Consider the following 12627-nt stretch of genomic DNA (forward strand, 5'->3'; position numbering starts at 1 on the left):
TCATAGGTTGGTACTCTCTCTTCTGTATCAAGTGTGTGTTCAAGGCAAGAAGAAGAAGAAGAAACGCAGAAGGAAAATATGCATATTAGCTGAAACGTGAGAGAGCTACCACTTTGATATCCTTATAGTTATACATTAATATTATATGCATTGATATTATGATACATTACATTGATAGAATCAGCATTGTATAAAATGTAAATTCTATCAATGTAATGATATACCCTCCTTATAGCTTTTTTCAGGATAAATATGAAGCAATAGTTTTTTTTTGTTAAGATTCTATTTTATTTATTTGGCATAGAGAGAGCACAAGCAGGGCAGCGAGAGAGGAAGAAGCAGGCTTCTCCTAAGCAGGGAGCCCAATGTGGGGCTTGATCCCAGAAACCTGAGATCGTGACCCAAGCCAAAGGCAGACGCTTAACCGACTAAGCCACCCAGGCATGCCTGAAGCAACAGGTTTTTATGAAGCCATCATCCAAAGAAATATGTTTTGTATATTCATTACATTTCATATCCTATACAAAAACTCTAAAAAGCTGAGGAATTCTTTTGGAAAAGAAAAATAAGATTCATTATTAGGCAAGCAAGCAACAATAACTGTCACATTATTAAAACTATGTATGTTACCGTCGTTCGGTAACTTGTAGTAACTATTTTAATAAAGCTAGTTGATGAAAATTTGTGCAGTTTTGAGTTAAAAATAACTATTCTCATAGTAGAAAAATATGTTAATAAGGAGTAACAAGAAGAGTTTTGAATAAACTTTGATCTCGCTGTATTTCCAAATAATGCTGTTTATAGTATCAGATACATGTGCTAAAGACACCAGTTACTGAGTTAAAATTTTGCATATTTAGTGGCACTTGTTTTCCAAACTTCCAAATGAAGCAAATTATCCCTGCAAAAAATCTTAATATAGAAGGACAAAAGCTATAATAGATAATAACAGTATAGTATCTTTAAAAGTCTGTATTATTTAATAACTCTAACCCCAGTGAACATCATTATTTATTTGTATACACTTGTATATTATCACCTACAAAGGCATATGAACATGATTGTTTATACTTACTTACTAGGAAATATTTGTTTATGCAATATTTCTTTCATTTTTGCTTCTTTTATCTATCCCCACATGAATTTCTGTGTGAATTTCTGTTATGTAACTTTTTTCTTCTTCCCTCCCCTTCCCTTCTTCCCTGGATCACCCCCAGATAAGACTTTCCCTTATAGCCCAAAGCTTCCTGCACAGTTTTTGTCATGAATATTATTTTCTCCAAATTCTCTATTCTAATAATTCTCACTTTTCTCACTTTTTCTATACATGAAATTCTTACATGCAATCTCTCCTATTTACTCCTTGATGCCTTGACCCCCATTTGAGGACAACAGACTTCTTCTGTCTCTGCCATGATATGAACCTCAACTCTAGACAAATTCAGTATTTTAATGCTTTTTATACATGTCTTTTTATACACGTCTGAGAATCCATTAGCTCTAACTCACTGCGCTTTAGAATTAATAGTGATAATTCTCCTCTAGCCAAAGCCAAGATGTCACAACTCTTCTTTCACGTGATTGCTATATAGCCTTATTCTTCATCTCTCTGATTTTTTTCCTGTTAAGACCACGCATATTTGTCTTTACTTTGATTTGACTGTACACATTAAGAGGTGAAAGTTTACTTGGTATCTCTTCCCTTACTTGACATCTCCCTGATTCTTTTTCTTCTCCTCTTCCCTCTCTTCCTTTTCTACAGTATTCTCCATTGTTTCCTCTTCAAATTCCCCATACTTTACAAAATTTTTCCTCTTTTATTTATTTATTTGGCAAAGAGACACAACTTGAGAGAGAACACAAGCAGGGGGAGTTGGAAATGGAGAAGCAGGCTTCCCGCCAAGCAGGGAGCCCAATGTGGGGCTCTATCCCAGGACCCTGGGATCATGACCTGAGCTAAAGGCAGATGCTTAACAACTGATCCACCCAGGTTCCCCCTCCCCCCCCATTTTATAAGAAAAGATTTGCCAGTTATATTTTTATATTGGAAAATAAGATGAAGGATTAGATAACTTTCATTTATTTATCAAAATATTATGTTATTTCTCTTATATTTTATATCTAAGTTTCTTAAGATTTTTTTAACTGTCAACTCCAATTTCTCATTCACTATTCCCTCCCTCTCTAGAATTTGATTTCCTTCCCAATAACCACATTTCAACTGTTCTATAATTTTGCCTATGATTTTCTCCCACTAGATACTGCCTTATTTAATTTCATCTTTAAAATTTGCTATTCCTATTATCGTTCTCAAATCACCTTTCTTGACTTCTGTGATACTGTTTGCATTTTTCTTTATTTAGTTTCCTTTCTTCCTTTAGTCAGTGTCTGATGTCTCTCTATTCTGCTTTAACAGGCACCTCTGGTGGTATTAGTTACTGGATAACTCCTATAATTTGCATCTCCAGCAGAGCACCCTTCTATTCTTTTTCCTTGTTACCTAATAATTTCTCTGCTTAGAAATACATTTATTATCTTTCCCATTTCCAGAATGATCTTTCTGAATTTCTCTATCTCCATTAACAACCTGCACCACTTAGTGGATGCTTTATATCTCTGATTTTGTTTGTTTTAAAGATATTGTTTATTTGACAGAGAGAGCGATCACAAGGAAGAGAGACAGGCAGAGAGAGAGAGAGGCCGAAGCAAGCTCTCTGCTTAGCAGAGAGCCCGATGTGGGGTTTGATCCCAGGAGTCTGAGAACATGACCTAAGCAGAAGACAGAGGTTTAACTCACTGAGCCAATCAAGTGCCCCTTGTTTTGTTTTTTTAATTCAGCTACCCTTTTAGCCCTGTTTTCTATTCAGCTCACCCTCTTCTATTCACTTATGAGATCACGTGTTTAACTTACCCCTAAGTCTGAAAGATTTAAGCCATTCTTCCTATTTCTATAGTTCTGACCTTCTTCCAGGCCCCTATCTTCTCATGTGTGAGAAAATCTTTTGGCTGTTCCATGTTCACAGTTGATTCTGTATGACAATGCCATAATAACCCATGCTGAGTAGCAATATTAACAGTAGTCAATAGCCATCTCTCTTCATTATCTATGCTATCAAAACTCGCATTCTTTGAAAAGTTAAGACTCTATTATACATATATTTACCATTTAAACTTTAACTGCAGGCCAAGTATTACCTATTTGGTAAAAATAATACTTGTCATTCCTCTCAATCACCTCACTTGCTCTTATCAACAAGTGGGTAAACTGCCACATCATTTTTAGACCCTTAAGAATAAAAAAATCAGATTTAAACATGTCTTCCAAGCCTAAAATCATGCCACTGTCATGATTTCTAATTCTATGTTCTTTTAGTTGCCATATGATAGAAAAAAAATCATCACCTTTTATTTTACAACATTAATACATACTATTTTACCTAGATTCCTATAAATAGCTACTTAAACTTGATATTTGTATATCATGAAATAAACAGTTATATAGGTTTGTTATGTAGAAACTTTTAAAACTCATATATAGGCTATACATTTTTGATAACTGCTAAGTAATAATGCTGACACTTCCCCCCCTGTATTTCATCTTTTAATTATCTTGTATCAGAAGAAGAGAATATTTTAGAATGTAGTCTCATCTTTTAATTTAACCTCAACACATGAAAAATAAGTTTCATTACAAAAATAATGGTAAGAGTGCACCCGACTGAAATTTTGTCCAACTTTCTACAGAACAGCTGATATAAAGAAACTGAGATAATTTTGTTTATGTAATATGCTTCTTGGGGAAAAATCAAATTTGGAAAAAAATCTAAATACCTTAAGAAGGAAGAAATTAATCAGGTTATACAGTGCAAGCAATATAAAAGTATATCAGCCTCCAAAATTAACTTTAAATATTCAGTAATATTTTATTTTCATATGTGTAGATGCTAAGCAATTTCAAGTATCTCATCTACTTGCTAAAAGGTAATTTTTAGCATTGTTATATTTTGAATACATTTTAAAAGGATAATCTATGATTTATGCTAATAGACTAAAAACTCATACTTTCTGGTACATTAACAAATCTCATTTCATCAATTTGGAAGTTACTCTCATTCTCTATTAAAAAGTGTGGACAGTCCAATTTTTTACATTAATTATCAACTAATCCCAACCTCTCCATTTATAACCTCACATCTAATTCATCAAATTAAATAATTTAATATGGCAGGATTTACTCCTCTGAAGTTAGACAATACGGGTATACAACAAAATATATATCAGTTGTTTTGTAATGGGAAACTATCACTTCTCTTGCTTAAAGAATAAAAAAGAAATGTTATTAAAATATCAGAAAGTATGGCATGTTTGTTTTCAGTTTCCTAAGGTTAATATGGCTTACAAAGATTCATTATTCTGTTTATTTAAGAATACAACTAACAACTTTTCTATTTTAGCTGCTACTCCTTCTTTTTTTTTTTTTTTTTTTAAAGATTTTATTTATTTGACAGAGAGAGATCACAAGTAGGCAGAGAGGCAGGCAGAGAGAGAGGAGGAAGCAGGCACCCTGCTGAGCAGAGAGCCCGATGTGGGACTCGATCCTAGGACCCTGAGATCATGACCTGAGCCGAAGGCAGCGGCTTAACCCACTGAGCCACCCAGGCGCCCCGCTGCTACTCCTTCTGCTTAGAGAAGTGTCTGGCATACAGTTGAAAAACCTCCCACAACAGGGTGATAAATGAAAGAGAAGCTTCCTATGGTACGCATGACTTTAAGGGAACATTTTGAATGCAAGTATATTTGTGAAATTTTAGCCCATTGTAAGACTTTATTTTCTAAGGTGTATGATGTGGGAGAGAAATATTTCTATGCATCATGGTGATCTCTGAAATAATCAGGTTTTAATTAATTCAAGTCACAGAACTCTTCAAAAGAGAATAATTACCTTGGAAATTATCATTAGGGTGCATTCAATTACAACACAGTCATTGTGTTAATACCTAAAGAAATACTTAAATGTCACATACCCTTTTGTACAATACTTACAAATCCAGGGGTATTTCAGCAGTATGGAATAGTAACTTCACCATTTTCCTAAAAATTAGGATGGTGAGTCTCTGATGGAATTTACCTCTTTCTAACTTTTCTGTCTCTGCTTATGCATCTAGACATGTATATATTATATGGGCCGATTATTACCAGCACTGAGAAGTAAGTCCCTTAATTGAAGAACTCACAAAAAAAGACACATTCTTTTCACATACCAAGAGAATTGATTCCTGGACTCCTGCTGATATTTGAGCAATCTCAAAGAAACACACACATTTTATAATATGGATATAGGCACATAATATAATGCTTGGCACTGACTGAGCACTCAATTTTAATGTGTTTTTCCTCATTCCTGTTTGTCTAAGCACTACTCCTCCCCCAGCTCTGATGGCTATAAAATGATTATCACTAACTTGGCATAAGTACATGCTATAGGGCCAATAGTGATTAAACAGTAAACTCTGTAGCTGAAAGAATACTTGGATCAGTTACCTTTTACTGTGTAACCAAACACCAAAACAAACACCACCAAACTAAACAAAAACACTACCACTTATTTAGCTCAAAATTCTGTATATCAACAAGCAGGCTATGCTTAGAGGAGCAGTGTTTCTGTTGGCCTTTCCAACAGAAACAGGTTCAACTTTGTACCCGTCATCAGTAGCCATTCACACAACGGCTCTGCTTCTCCATTTGATTAGTGATTAGTACCGACACAGGAGAAACTGGGTCATGTGCCATCCTGCAGGCTGGCATGGGTTTGCTCATGGCCAATTTAAAGTATAAGAGCAATAAGACAAATTAAGTCCTGATGCATAATTATGAAGTCTATGTGTCACATATGCTAACCCGGTCCCTTGGCCAAAGCAAGTCACATTATCAAGACTAGGATGAGTGAAGGCTTTACCCAAGGACTATAAAAAAAAATAATAATAATAATGCTAGAGACTGAATGTTTATGTCCCTTTCCAAAATCCATGTGTTTATACCTAATTATCAATGTGATAATATTTGGAAGTGAGGTATTTGGGAGATTGCTAAGTCATAAAAGTGGAAACCCAATGAATGGGATTAGTGCCCTTCTGAAAGAAATCATGGAGTGTTCCCTTTCCTCCTTTGCCATGAGAGAGCACAGCAAGGTGGTTGTCTAAGAACCAGAAAGTGAGTCTTTATCGGACATCAAATCTACTGGTGCTGCCCTGATCTTAGACTTCCCAGCCATCAGAACTGTGAAAAATAAATGTTTTTTGTTAAAAACAAAACCAACCAACCAAACAAAACTAGCATGTATTGACGGAGGACCTATCCAAGGAGGTATAATTCAGGGAAGAAAAAATTGGAGGCTATAACTTCAACAATTTTCCACATGAGTAAAAATAAATGACATGGTATAAATAATGGAATATATTTCATTTTTTTTTTAAATCTTGAAATTGTTTTTTTCCAACAGAGGGATATTATACACTCCCTCTCTCTCACAGAAACCTTAAACTCCTAGACAGTATATAACACCCGGAACCTCTATAGCGTTTTTAGGTTAGAGAGATGGACAGTTATTAATAACTATATGAGATGAATAATACAGGCCAGAAAACAAAATAACAAAAAATGTTTGTGTAGGCAGGATAGATAAACATGAATCATAGCCAAGATCTAGAGGGGATTCTTAATGAAGGCACCCTAGATACTGATATCACAAGCAACTTTATAAACCTTAAGAGTGCTCTCCTACAACATATAATAAATTTGTAAACTTCCTTTTTTGAGAATAAGTTTATGGTATATCAATGAATCCTAAAATTACTTTTATAAAATTCCAAATAAAAAACCTTTTTCTAGATATTGTTACTTTAGATCTCTAGGGTTTGCATATCCCCTTAATTTTATAACTAAAATGAAGCTAGGGATACTTGGGTGGCTCAGTCGGCTGCTCAGCCGTCTGCCCTGAGTTGTCTGCCTTCAGCTCAGGTTATGATACCAGGGTTCTGGGATTAAGCCCCTCATCAGGCTCTTTGCTCCGTGGGGAGCCTGCTTCTCCCTCTGCCTGCTGCTCCCCCTGCTTGTGCTCTCTCTTGCTCTCTCTCTCTGACTAATAAATAAATAAAATATTTTTTAAAAATGAAATTAAATTAAGCTAAATGCATAAAGAAAGTCAGGTAAAATCAGCCCTTTAAAGGTTATCCAGATTATACCATCTAAGTATTCTATACAGTAAAACAAAATGTCACATAGCTTATTGATTAGAAGTCAGGGTCCTACCGCCACATAGCCTAGCTTCACATCTAGCCCAACTTAGTAGCTGTGAGACTTTAAGCAAGGTACATATTCTTTTTAGTCCCTAGTTTCTTCATTAGATGGTAATAAAGATACCTATCCGTAAGGGTTTTTTTTTAATGGTGAAATGAAGTCACATGTGGCAAGGACTGAGTACTCAGTAGATTTTATCTGCTATTGAAGGCCAAATGCACTAAAAGGGTTTAAAGTAAAGAAATAGCTGCTATCACATAATCTGTAGCAATGCTACTGAACTTTCCCATTGTTCTCTCAAGAGATTTCCTTTTATATGAGAATAAATCAGAATAGCAAATTTAGTGTTATTTCATATTCTTCAAACTCCATTTCACAGAAACTAACTTAAGAGGAAAAAAAATACATTTTATAAAGTAATTGTAGTTTAAAGTGTTATAATGTAATACATTTCCAACACTGATGTTACCTGCCAATTAACAAATGTAAAATATTCAATAAGAAATACTTTCTTGCTTAATCTGGAGTAGTGAGAAAAATATAATGACATTAGACAAAAGAATAGAGTAGAGTAACAACAGAAATGGAGATACATATGGAAATTTTTTTTTTTTTTAAGTATTACTCATTTTACTATTCAAGAATAGGTTGCTTTTAACAGAGGGGCCACAATAGCATAAGCTCATGTAGGTAACCACCTATTAGCAGCTCTGAATCACATGACATATATGGGATTTTAAAGAGCGACTAAATGCAAGTATATGATGCTGGTTCTGAGAAACTTTTTGAACCAGTTAATGAAATACAAAGTAAGGTGCTATATTTTTTCTTGGAAAAGTGAAAATTTAACTGAGAACTGAAAATAAGGTCAATTTTCTAGGTGAAAGCTAGACCAAGTGGAACTAAATGTTCCAAAATTCTGGTGGCTAGAAGGAGCTGAACACATTTGAGGCACCACAGAAGAAAAATTTTGCCTGAAGTAATGAGGTGAGAAGGGAGTATGGCCAAACGTAAATTGGAAGAAGACAGAATCAATTAAAGGTATTTCAGACCAAGATAAATAGGTATGCTCCTTAATTTAAGATTTATTTATTTATTTACTTGACAGACAGAGATCCCAAGTAGGCAGAGAGGCAGGCGCAGAGAGAGAGGGGGAAGCAGACTCCCTGCCAAGCAGAGAAACCCGATGCGGGGCTTGATCCCAAGATCCCGGGATCATGACCGGAGCCAAAGGCAGACGCGTTAACCCACTGAGCGACCCAGGCTCCTTAATTTAAAAAGCAAAATGTTTTAAAAGATAACGATAAGATCTGATTAGTGACTAAAGGAGACCATTCCGAATGTTCTTGGGGATAAAAAATGGCAATAAATAATAGATTCAAGGAAATCAGAGGGATTTCATATTTTTGGAGTGCCACTGCAAAAAATGATGGTGGCTTCTATGGAACCAGAAACATCACTTTACACTGAACAGGACTTCATAACTGGTTTGATTTGTGGCTGATGGAGAAGGACAAGTCTTCATGATCCCCAGATTTCAGATTTGAGTAACTGAGATACTGAGATGGGAGAGTATGGAGGGAGTACAGGTTTGGAGGAAAAAGAGAAAATCACGAATTCATTGTTGAACATAGTCAGTTTGAGCTGCCTTGGAGGGGAAAGCTGAATAGAAACTAAAGGTGAATCTGAAGAGCTGCAATACAGAAAGTTCTAGAAAGAAAGGGGACCTGAGAATGGATCTGAAAGTAAAGTGGAAAAAGGGAGCATAATATGAAAGGAGTTTAGAAAAGTGTTTAAAATAGGATTGAATATTCAAATGTATTGAAAATTGTTAAAGTGTAAAATAACAAATGTAATTAAAAGTTGCTGTTGGATTTTTTGACAAAAGTCAACAGAATCTTGGAAAGACCAACTTCCAAGTGTTGTGAGCAGAAGAGTACTGGAGGTATTAAGAAGCAGGAGCAACACACAGAACCCTCTCAAGACACTCTGGAGGGGAGAAAAGAGAAGGGGGAAGGAGAGAGTTGTACAGACACCTGCACATGGGGTCGCTGGCATAACTGAATGTTACTGGGGAATGCCTGTTTACCCAAGTGTGTGACCATGCGAGACTTTGTACAAACAGAACTAAAAGTGAGAAAGAAAGACTTTGATACAGGAATGTGTTTAGATATGGTGGCAAGAGACAGATAAAATTTCTACCTGGAGGTTTCTCTTTTTTCTATGATAAAGCAAGAGAAGCAAAAAGCGGGCCAGAAGTCATAAGATAATTGAAAGAAAAATAGCATAACAAAGAAGTGTGAGCTAACTGGAGAAATGTGGCAAAACTGCTGAGGAGGACAGAGGATTTATAGGACTATGTATATACATACCAGTCGTTGTCACTGCTGTTTTGCGTTTTTGTTTTTACTTATTAGTACTCAGCTTCTTGGGTGGGATATTAACTAGCATGCTAGCATTACTTAATGCTAGCATTAACTAGCATGCTAGACCATAGTCTATCAGTGCTGAACAAACATTTTTTTCTGCTTCTAGACACATAAACAAACAGCATTTTCCAGAGTTTCTGCATCGTATAGGAGCCATTTAACTAGTTCTCACAAATTAAATGCACAAAGATGTGATACATTATTCTGGTTCCAAAGCAGGTAAGAAAAAATATGCCTTCTTAACACATGTTCATAGCAACTTGAATGAAAGGAGTCAGATGAACCTCTAAAATGACTACAAGGAAAGTCCCATTCTTCTTATTTCAGCAAACTACATTAAACAGAGATAAGACAGTAATAAATTTAGTTGTGATAAGCCACTGAGATCTGGTGTTGTTTTCAAATGGGAATTGTTCTAACTTAACAGATAAAACAATAGATGCCTCTCCTAATATATTCTAATGTTAGTTTAACCATATGGATTCTATAGGAAAATAGAAAGTTTAAGGTAATTTTCAGAGAGTAGTTGCAAATAAAATCATGAAAACTATGATGGGAGAAGGGAACTGAAAATAGAAGATTTATAACAGATATTTAAAAGATTGTTAGTCAATTGATTGACAGTCCCAATGAATAATTAAGGAATTGGGCTAAATGTAGGAGAGTAGGACATGGTTAAAATAAGGAATGCATTATTAGTGATTAGTGATTTTAAAGAGTCTTCTTCTGTATAGCCTGATAAAAAAAAAAAAAAAAAAAAAAAAGGAAAAAAGATCCTTGGACTTGCCAAAGGAATGTGTCACACAGCTAAAGGGGATGTTTAAATGGAAGCTGCTCCTGGGAAATCAGGAGTTATGAGGGAGACAGCAACAGTGGGAGTGTTCAATCTTTAAAGAATGAAACGCTTTACCAGGAAGATGGACTATGATGCCAAGGAAAAGAATGTGGCAGCTGCTGATGAGGCCAGAAATGCTTAAAACAAAAGGTACATTTATAGGAGGTGAAGAGCACTTTTAGAAAGACTCGCTCATTAGAAATATTCAAAACGAGGATAGTTCAGGAGCCCACAAGGCACACATACACACCACACACGTATTTTAAATTTGATCCTAATTGTCATTTGGAGGAGAAAATTATGACTAGCAGATATCAAATTTGGTCTGGAAGAGTCACTCAGTATAAAACGTGGAGTCAGTATTTCATGTGGCTCATTAGTAGTGGTAGCTGGAGCATATGTCCTACAGTAGCAGCATAAGAAAACAAGTGAGAGACATTTGGTCTCTCTCAGGACAGGAGGCATTGGCAGTTATTCTAGAGTATAGTCAAGTGAGAAATACATTATTGTAACATTTGTACAATATTCCTCTCTGGAAAGCAACTGCCTTTTATTAGGGGCTAGGTCTTAAGTTTCATGGAGTAAAAAATGTGAGACCCTGAAATCATGATAACAGAAATTTCTGAAGTGAATAAATAATAAACCTCTTTTGCTTGAGTAATAAGAAGCTTTTTAGAGATGTGTGGGGGAGAGGAGAATACAGAATTGGAGGATGTAGGGTGAATGAGATCTTGGGAGACTAGGTAACCATGTCGTGTTAAAGGTCAAGTGGTTTGGTAACTAAAAATAAGAATAAAAATTAAAAAAATTTAAACAAGATTATATAATATACAATTTGACTTTGTTTTACTGCTTTGGAGTGATTCCTTTCCTTTGACTTCAACATCTTTGGTAAAATCTTTTAAAGTCTCTTGTGTGAGTGGGTATTTTTGGGAATGGGTAGAATTTCAGGAAAAGCCTTATTTTCTGATTTCAGTCAATAAAAACATTTGGTCTAAAAAGATAAAAGCACGAGAACAGCACTCTAGATGCACAGGTCACTATGAAATGTGATTCTTTAGAATCCTCAAAAACCTTGAAAAGGACTTTGAATATCTATGGCTTATGGAACTTGGATTCCAGCCAATAACACATATAGATCTACAGGAGCAAAGTGGGCCTCACCAGTAATCTGATTTACACAAATAGAAACACCTAAGCCATCACTGCATGTTTGGACTTGCCTTCTTCTGTTGACCCAACACTCCCTGTGGCCTCCAAACGCAAGGTATCCCAATTACTACACACTGCCACCTTAGAAAGTTGTTACTATTATTATCCTCAGTTTAAAGATAAGGAAATTCAAGCTAGGAACAATTGAGTAACTTGACTAATTAAAAAAAATATATATATATATACACATATAAATGTGTATATATATTAAAGAAGTCAAACTTTGAAGATTTTATTTATTTATCTGACAGAGTCAGTGAGAGAGGGAACACAAAAGGGGGAGTGGATGAAGGAGAAGCAGACTCCCCGCCGAGCAGGGAGCCCAATGTGGGGATGGATCCCAGAACCCTGGGATCATGACCTGAGCTGAAGGCAGACGCTTAACACCTGAGCCACCCAGGCGCCCTGAAAAAGCCAAACTTTGAACCAAGATTTCACTATGTCTAAATTCTTTTAGCCCAACAACTATATTAAAGAAGTTGCTTAAATATTACTAAAACACATGTTAAGTCATAAAGACTTTTAGTCTTACCTTCATATGAATTAGATAAGACACACCCAGGTTCTTCACACACAAGTTCACGTCTGCAGAAACACAAAATCAAACAGAGATTCTCTTAACGTTTATTGAGCATCCTTTGTGTCCAGTATTAGGCTAGAAACTTTTATATATGCTGTTTTTTATTCTGCATATCTGCAAAGTCCTGACCTGTGATTAAAGGAATGTATGCTTTCAGTTCTCTCTGTGCCACTGGTGGGTGTTCATTGTTCTATTTAAAGATGGCTGTTGAAACATCAGGTGCTAACTGTGGCTGAGCTACAATGTGAACTAACTGGAGGTCATAGGATCGTCAT

General features: G+C 35.6%; 1 long non-coding RNA gene across 1 annotated transcript in view; it reads right to left on the reverse strand.

Annotated features, from left to right (window-relative positions):
• LOC132002545 (uncharacterized) overlaps positions 1–12627 on the reverse strand; it is a 310971-nt gene that overhangs the window by 177913 nt on the left and 120431 nt on the right. Inside the window, exon 3 of the long non-coding RNA XR_009399941.1 lies at positions 12305–12357. This is a non-coding gene — a long non-coding RNA (uncharacterized LOC132002545). The remainder of the gene's footprint in view (positions 1–12304; positions 12358–12627) is intronic.

The sequence above is a fragment of the Mustela nigripes genome, chromosome 15, assembly GCF_022355385.1.
Source record: "Mustela nigripes isolate SB6536 chromosome 15, MUSNIG.SB6536, whole genome shotgun sequence".
Lineage (NCBI taxonomy): Eukaryota > Metazoa > Chordata > Mammalia > Carnivora > Mustelidae > Mustela > Mustela nigripes.